Raw genomic sequence first — 9205 nt, forward strand, 5'->3', positions numbered from 1 at the left:
CTCAGGGCTGATTTTCCTCACAAAAAAAAAAAAAAAAAGTTGAAGTCATAACAATAACAGCTAACCTTTGTTGAGTACTCTTAACGTCCCAGGCACTATGCTTTTTTATCTCCCTTAATTCTCACAGGAGTTTCTAGGAAGAAAATGGCTTGAACACATGTACCTGATGCCCCACTTTTCCTCCTTACCTCCCCCTAATTCCTTACTGGAGCAACTCAGCAACTAAAAACCACCACCAGAGGCCCTTGGAGGTAACCTGTGTGTCTGAGGTCATGCATAGGAGAGGGTAGATATTGGACATATGAGTCCCAAGTCTGTAGCTTGGGGAAGCCAAGTCCTGTCAGGAATGGACAGGAGGGCTGCACAGATAGACAGAGTCACTCTCCTTCCAAGTGTCTGAGAAAAGAATGTCTTTCTCCCTCGTGCATGGAAAGCCTAAGAGCAAAGAAGCTCTCTCCTGCCCCCTTTCAGTGAAGGGGTCCCAATTTGCCAGCTTGTCTGCTTTGGGCTATAGTAGTGGTTCTGAAAATGTTGTCCCTGGACAAGTAGCAATGGCATCACCTGGGAACTTGTTAGATGCATGAGAATTCTCAGGCCTCACTACAGGCCTATAAGTCAGAAACTCTGTGAGTGGAGCCCAGGAAGCTGTGTTTTAATAAGCCCTCCAGGAGACTGTGAACCACAAGGCATGGAGAACAGATGGCTTAATATCCTCCACCTGCTAGAAACCCCAGCCACCTGACCTGTAAAGGCACTGAGGAACTCATATCATTTGTAGGGCACAGAAAATTACAATGCATTTAATGAACTTAGTAATTTGAGGGAGGTTTACCCAGCTGATCAATCAGAAGGGGTGACTCTTTTAGGGAGAAATAATCAAACAGAAGACAACTTTAATCTTAATAGCAGTCCTATTAACTCCTCCACTAAAAATCAAGGCTTAGAGAGGTTAAATAACTGTTCAAAGTCACACCACTAATAAGTAACAGAACCAAGATTTGAATCCAGGGCTGTCTGACTCCAAGTCCCCTCTGTTGCTGGTCATATATCTACTTCAACTGTTTCTGTAGAGTTCATCTTTTTTTATTAAACTTTGTTTTAAATTGTGATATAACATACATACAATACATATGAAAAAGTGCACCAGCAGCCCCTGTATGCCTCTCTCTTCCCCCAGAGGAAACCACTATCTTGCCTTGTGATAATTGTTTCCTTGCTTTTCTTTATTAAACTGTCTATAAGCATTCTCAAAAAACATAGTTTGATTTTTTTCTGTTTTGAACTTCATATGAAAGGAATCATACTGTTTATATCCATTTGTGTCTTGCTTCTTTGGCTCAACATTGTTTGTGACATTCATACATGTTGCATGTAGCCATAATTTCATTTTCATTGCTGTATAGTATTTCATCGAGTGAATAATAAATATTTTATTTATCCTGGAATCCATCATTTCTTCATTCCCACTGTCACTCCCCTAATTCAGGCATTCACTTTTTTTTTTTTTTTTGGTGAGGAAGGTTAGCCCTGAGCTAACATCTGATGCTAATCCTCCTCTTTATTCTGAGGAAGACTGGCCCTGGGCTAACATCTGTGCCCATCTTCCTCTACTTTATATGGGACACCACCACAGCATGGCTTGACGCTCGGTGTGTTGTTGCACGCCTGGGATCCGAACCTGCAAACCCTGGGCTGCCGAAGCAGAGCATGCGCACTTAACCGCTACACCACCAGGCCGGGCCCATTCAGGCATTCATTAAATGATTCCTTATTACTTTAGTTATCCCAGTGGTCCCTAACTGTATTCAATTCCAGGCTCTTTCCAGTTGCTGCCAGAGGAATCTTCTGAAGGTCAACATGGATCATGTCCTTCCTGTTAAGAGAAGTTGTAGAAGGAGAGGAAGAAGAAAGGCTGGGAGGTAGGCAGTGACACATTATTCAGGGCCTTGGAGACCATTTTAAAGATTTTGGTTTTTATTCTAAGGGCAGTGAAAAGCCCTATCCGGCTGACAGTTTTAACTTTCTAAGCTCAGAGACTCTTCTCTGCGAGTCCCTAGACCATCGGACTAGACCCCCTTGATAACCATTCCTGCAAGAATCCAACCAAGCTGGCTAGATCCTCCCCAAGCTCTGCCCCACGGCCTCTTGGAGTCACTTCAGCTGTTAGTGAAGTTCTCTTGGCCCTGGCCCCATCTGTTGCTAGTTTTCTCTTTCAGCCCTCTTAGGGTCCTTTTTGGCTGGGCCTGAGAATTAAATGGACATAAGACATCAACCAGGAGAAAAGCATACCAATTTATTTAATACAGGTTTTACATGACACAGGAGCCCTGCATAAGGAATGAAGACCCAAAGAAATGGCAAAATCTGCTTGCTTTTATGTTAGGTTGAACAAAGAGAGGCAATTATGGAAAAGTGACAAAACTGTGTGGGGAGGATAAAGGAAGATAAGAATTATTTTAATAAGGTCTGTTTGTGTAGAATTCTCTCGGTCTTAACTTCTTTTTTTTTTTTTTTAAAGATTTTATTTATTTTATTTTTTCCCCCCAAAGCCCCAGTAGATAGTTGTATATCATAGCTGCACATCCTTCTAGTTGCTGTATGTGGGACTCAGCCTCAGGATGGACGGAGAAGTGGTGCCTCGATGCGCACCCGGGATCCGAACCCCGGGCCACCAGCATTGCAGCGCCCGCACTTAACCACCAAGCCACAGGGCCGGCCCTTAACTTCTTGATAAGAATGTAATTTTCCTTCTGATATTAGGGAGGACATCTCTCATACAGGAATTTCATCTCCTGCTTTTAAGAAAAAGAAGAAAAGTCAGTGTTTTTCTTGTATATGCTGTTTTTCAAGTGCCTTTCACTCAAGATAGTCAATATGCCAGAGCAGCATATTTTGGGGTGGCATGTTTTGAACTCCTTTAGTTCCTAGTGTACCTCACAGGTGAGGCCATGTAAGTTAATGCATATATGGATAAAATGCTATGACTTTGTGCAGCGCAGTAGTGAACTATTAATTGTGCTGAAAAGTGGCAAATGAAAGAAAATGAACTAATGCACTAAGCATCATAAGGTTTAGCTCAAAATGTCGCTTAAGTGCCTAGGGTAAAAACATTTGAAGTGTCTTAACAAACACCACTAATGCATACCATTGAGTATAATGAGAATTACAAAATGTTAGATAAGAAAGGGCCTCCATAGCTATAGACATAGTTATAGACTACAATTTTAGTGCAGGGGTTGGCAAACTTTCTATAAGGGCTAGATAGTGAATATGTTCAGCTTTGCAGGCCCTACGGTCTCTGTCACAACTACTCAACTCTGACTTTGTAGGGTGAAAGCAGCCATAGGCAATATGTACATGGTTGGACCTGGCTGTGTTCCAATAAAATTTTATAGGCCGCAGGTCGGATTTGGCCCATGGGCTGTAGTTTGCCAACCTCGGCCTTGGTGCATAATTTCAGTCCTCATTGCTGTTTGTTTGTAGTTTTGTTGTTTTCTCAGTATTTTTATTTATTTATTTATTTATTTATTTATTTATTTATTTTGTGAGGAAGATCAGCCCTCAGCTAACATCTGCCAATCCTCTTGTTTTTTTTGCTGAGGAAGACTGGCCCTGGGCTAACATCCGTGCTCATCTTCTTCCACTTTATGTGGGACGCCGCCACAGCATGGCTTGACAAGCAGTGTGTCGGTGCGTGCCCGGGATCCAAACCCCGGGCCGCCACAGCGGAGCGCGCGCACTTAACCGCTATTCGACGGGGCCGGCCCTGCAGTATTTTTAGTAGGATCTAATTTACATTTAATAAAATGTGGCAGCTCTTAAGTGTACTTTCTGACGAGTTTTTGGCAAATGTATTCACCTGTGTAATCAACATCCTAATCAAGATGTAGAACATTTCCATTGCCCTAGAAAGTATCTTCATGCCCCTTTCCAGTCAATCCTTACCCTCACCCCCAGAAGTTAACTCCTCTTCTGATTTCTATTCCTATAGATTAATTTTGCTTGTTCTTGAACTCCTTATAAATAAAATTATAGTGTCTGTATGTCTGACTATATGGCTTCTTTCATTCAAATAGTTTGTAGGATTCATCCATGTTGTTGAGGGTATCAGTAGTTCAATCCTTTTTATTGCTGAGTAGTATTCCATTGTATGAGTATACCACAGTTTGTATGAATATACCTGTTACTAGTTTCCTAAGGCTGTCTTAAGAAATTACCACAAACTTCGTGGCTTAAAACAACAGAAATTTGTTCTCTCACAGCTCTTAAGGCCACAAGGCCGAAATCAAGGTGTTGGCATGGCCATGTTCCCTCTGAAGCTTCTGGGGGATAATCTTTCCTTGCTTCTTTCAGCTTCTGGTGGCTCCAGTGGTTCCTTGATTTGTGGCAGCTTTACTCCAATCTCTGCCTCTGTCTTCACATGGCCTTTTCCTTTGTGTCTCTGTGTCTTTCTTCTGTTCTGCCTCTTATATGGACGGTGTCACTGGATTTAGCACCCACCCTAATCGAGGATGATTTCATCAAAAGATCCTTCATTATATCTGCAAAGATCCTTTTTTCCAATTTAGGTCACATTCACAGGTTCTAGGTGGATGTAACCCATGACAATATCACAGTTTGTTTATCTAGTCACCTAAAAATAGACATCTGAATTATTTCTCTTTTTTGTTTTGGCTATTATGAATAAAGCTGCCATGACTATTATTGTACAGGCTTTCTGTGGATATGTTTTCAGCTTCACAGTTTTTCAATTCCAGTTCTAATTATCTTAATATAAGATGTGATTAATTTTGTTTTTAGTGATAATTACCCATAATAAAATTTTTAATTCTGGCAGGAATTTCTGTAAGAATTGGTCAACCTGCATACCATTGACTTAAATATGTTGTATAACTGAAAACATAATACTGCCATGAGACAAGATATGGAATTCTAAGTATCTTCATTTTTGTTTCTCAAAACATTATCAAGAAACAAACAAGTTTCAGACCAGGAAACATTGAGTTTAACTCCTTAAAATAACAGCAATACCAGATTAAAGTAAACAACAAAGACAGCTTGACTCCATTCTGTAAATTCTTCTGTTTTTGTTGTGATACTTTGCAGTAGTGCTTGCAGCCATCACCTAGGCTAAATTTGGTACATTTATCTCATCATGGGCATGACTAACATTGACCATTTCACTGGTATGGGATTTAAATGCAGCTCCTTAGTAAACAAACAAATAAAGCCATGTATCTGGACTGCTCTCCCACCCATTGGATTCTGATAGGCACAACCTTAACAGAACTACTGGCACGTGGTTTAGAGGCTCTCTGCCTGTGTGGTGGGCTGCCACTCTACAATGAAAGCTTCTTGGAGGGGAGGGACTCTGCTTCATTCACCTGTGTATCCTTCAACTCCAGGCCCAGCTCAATGCTTTCTTAACCTTATAAGTGTTTCCTGACCCAAATTGTGCCTGTGAATAAAAAATAAGAAGGAAGATGTTGATAAATCTATTCTTCATGGTAGAGTAATTCCACTAATGCAGAACAGTTCCTTCTAATGAAGTTTCTTAGAGATAGCTTTAATAAATGATTCCTTTTTTTTAAATCTATTGGAAAGTCTCCAGGATATTATTTATTACACTGGTGGTTTCTTATTGAATATCAGCTTCATTTGTTCAGCAATTCTAGGAAGGGGTGATTGGCTACACCATTCATTTATAAAAGCAATTTAAAACACTACTCAGGCCCTGATGACACTTGGCAAGTGTAACAGAGAAAAGCACAGAGTTCTCATTAGACTTTTTAGAGAGTTTAAAAAATGGTTCTGTAAAATGGTTTGGAGTTTTTTTTAATAGGAACAAAATTATGTAATATGCTCTGTCATTACCACCCCCATCTTTTGCAATGTCTATAAATCAAAAATCTAACTTAACTTTTTTTGAAAAGTGTAGCTACAGCTCCATTATTTTGGAATATAATTACTTTGAAACTTTTGGATGGATAAATTTGGAATTTTCACTAATTCTGATTTTCCATTTTTCCTTTTTCTCTTCCTTTAATTTTCATTTTCATTTTAATAGGCCTATCTCTGAAATAGGAGTTGACAAACATACTCTTTTGAAATCATAATTTCTTCATTTTTGACACAATTATCCACAGGATGAGGTTTAACAGAAAGACAGTGAAGACTATGACAACACAAATGCTAGATCCTGTAACTTATGATAAATATTTTTAAAAGATATGTAAGCGCTACTTTCAAAATTGCAATCTTAAAATCAAATTAGGCATTTTAAAGGCATTTCATATGTAACATTATTTGCCAGATTGCATTATTATCCAGACTTTTTAGCCTCCTCTACTAATTTGGGAATATTTTCAGCTCCAAGTAGCAGAATAACAGACTAATAGATCTTAAGCAAAAGGGGTTTGTTTGTCTAACATAACAAGTCCAGCATTAGGTGCTTGCTGGCATTGGTTTAACAGCTTAATGTAAGGGCTTACATTGGTATCTCTGTGATCCCCTTTCCTTCTCTTCATAGTCACAAGATGGATGCAAAAGCTCCAAGCAGCACAACGATTTTCAAAGGCAAGAAGTAGGACAGAGGTTGCTACTTTCCTCATTTTTCCCAGGAAAGACATATCTTTTTCAAATCACCTATCCGACCAGTAGTTTTCCCCTTGCATTTCATTGACCATAATGGTGTCATGTGATTATCCCTAGCTATAAAAGTGGCTGGGAAAATGAGTTTCTACTTCCACCTCTGTATTGGAGGGAGGCAAGGGAGAAAGGGTTGGGAATGACTTTTGGGTAACCAATCACATCTTGCTATGTGCTCAGTAATCATTTGTTGTATGAATTAACAAGTGATCCGCAGTGTTCAACAGAGCTAAAGTTCAGGTATACACCCACCCTTTCATTATCTTTCCTGTTAAATTTACATTTTCTTTTCCTCATTTGTTCAGAAACATTAGGAGAGGTTCTTAGTTGTACTCCTTATCAGCAAACATTTGTTAAGCATATGGAATAACTAGTACTTGCTCTGTGACGGGGGAGAGAATTAGAAATAGCTAATTCTAAGACATTCATCGATTTATTCAAGATATTCATCCATTTACTCAAGAAATATTTATTAATGCCTACTATGTACCAGACGCTATTCTAGATTTACGAACTATATCTGTAAACAAAACAAAGAGCCCTGCCCTTCAGGAAGCCTACATTCCAACAAAGCACAGGAAAATTTAAATGGATTTTAAGAGGTAAGTTGGATTTTTATAAATAAACATAATTGGGAAATGCATGTCATTCACAGGGAACAGCATGAGTAAAAACATAGAAATATGAATGTGCTTGTCCTGTTTGGGGAACATCAAGTAGCTCCATGAAGCATAAAATATATGGTAAGGGCTGAAAAGGCAAGTTACTGTCCAGTTGTGAAGGACTATGTTCAGGGAAATGTGACTTTTGCCAAATCAAAACTAGCATCTCTCAAAGTTAGTACCAAAGCTTACTAGACATCTTCATTTGGAGGTTCTATAGACACTGTGAACTTCCCATGTCCCAAATGGACTCATTATATTTCTCCTGAAACCTGCTCTTACTCTTATAATTCCTAACTTGGTTTAGGCCTCCACCATTTCTCACCTGGGCTATTGCCATTATCTCCTGCCTGTAGTCTCCCACTCCTCTAATGCATCCTTTCAGCTGCTTTAGAAAGTGATTTTTCTAAAACTTATATAACCCAGAGGTCAAACGAAGGCCACAGATTACGAAATATCTATAAATTTGGTAAAGGAGGAGACTGGAGAGGGAGGATGTTACATTTGTATTAGTTTTGTATTGTTGTGTAACAAATTACCACAAATTTTAGAGGCCTAAGACAACAAACATTTATTATTTCATGATGTCTATGGGTCAGGAGTCTGGCACAGTTTGCCTGGGTCCTCTGCTTAGGATCTCACAAGACTACAAAGTGTCAACAGGGCTCTGTTCTCATCTGGAGGCTTGACTGGGGAAGAATCTGCTTCCAAGCCCACTCACGTTGTTGGCAGAACTCATTTATTTGTGGTTGTATAGCTCAGAGTCCCACTTCTTTCTGGCTGTTGGCTGGAGGCTACCCTCAGCTCCTAGAGGCCACCACAATCCCTTACCATGTGGATTTTCCCAACAGGCTGCTCACTTCATCAGACCAGTAAGGAGAGTCTCTAGAGTGAGTCTGCTAGCAAGACAGAGCAATGTGATCAGGGAGTGACAGTCCATCACCTTTGCTATATTCTATTCATTATAAGCAAGTTACACTTCCTGCCCACACTCAAAGGGGCATGAACACCAGAGATGTGAACACCAGGAGGCAAAGATCATGAGGAGACACCTTAGAGTCTATCACAACACTCGCATAGTCTTCTTTAGCCTCGAGATCTACTCGGTGGATACTATCTCGGGGAATGACCTTGAAGTGAAGCTTAGTTTCTATTAAAACAAACACACAACAAACCAACCAAAGTGTTTGAGTTAGTACTTTATGCAGATATAGGGACGCTGTCTTGGGCTATTTTGCTAGTTTCTCCCACCTCTGTCCCATTTCCCTAGAGTATTCCTTCTCCTTCTGGAAAGCCCTGAATGAATTAAACATCTTAATGTTGAGAGATAAAAACCCAATTTTTCGGATTTTTTGTAGTCACTTTTTATAATAATTCAACAAGTACATTGATGTGGATTGGTTACAGCTTTTGTTGGTTTGATTATTTTCTAACAGATGGTTTCCATCTATTTGTGAACTTCATCAATCCAGTGTAATGTCGTTTCTTGAGATTCAATGTTTTAATTTTACAAGTCCTGTAATTTAGAATTAAATTGCAAGCAAAACTCATCTTCTTAGTTTTAATATTAAACTTCTTTCATATAGAGCAGTTCTATTTCCAGTATTATTTCCTTCAAAATAAGTTTGTGGTTAAAATTATTCACAATTTAACATGTAAGGTAAATTGTTGTGATAAAACTTAGAGAAAAATACAGTGGTTTAAATTTTATTAATTTTTTTGCTTATATATTTGAGAGAGGTTAGTAAAGTCTTTTATATGTTATCAAGAGTAGACTAGAGTTCTGTATTGATAATTTACAGTACATTCTTACTAGATTGCTCTCAGATTATTTTGAGATGAGAGGGAGGATTTTATTCACCAGATTTCCTATGGTTCTGCCCCTCATAAACCTT

This window comes from Ceratotherium simum, chromosome 11 (assembly GCF_057802395.1).
Source record: "Ceratotherium simum simum isolate JZ-2026a chromosome 11, ASM5780239v1, whole genome shotgun sequence".
Lineage (NCBI taxonomy): Eukaryota > Metazoa > Chordata > Mammalia > Perissodactyla > Rhinocerotidae > Ceratotherium > Ceratotherium simum.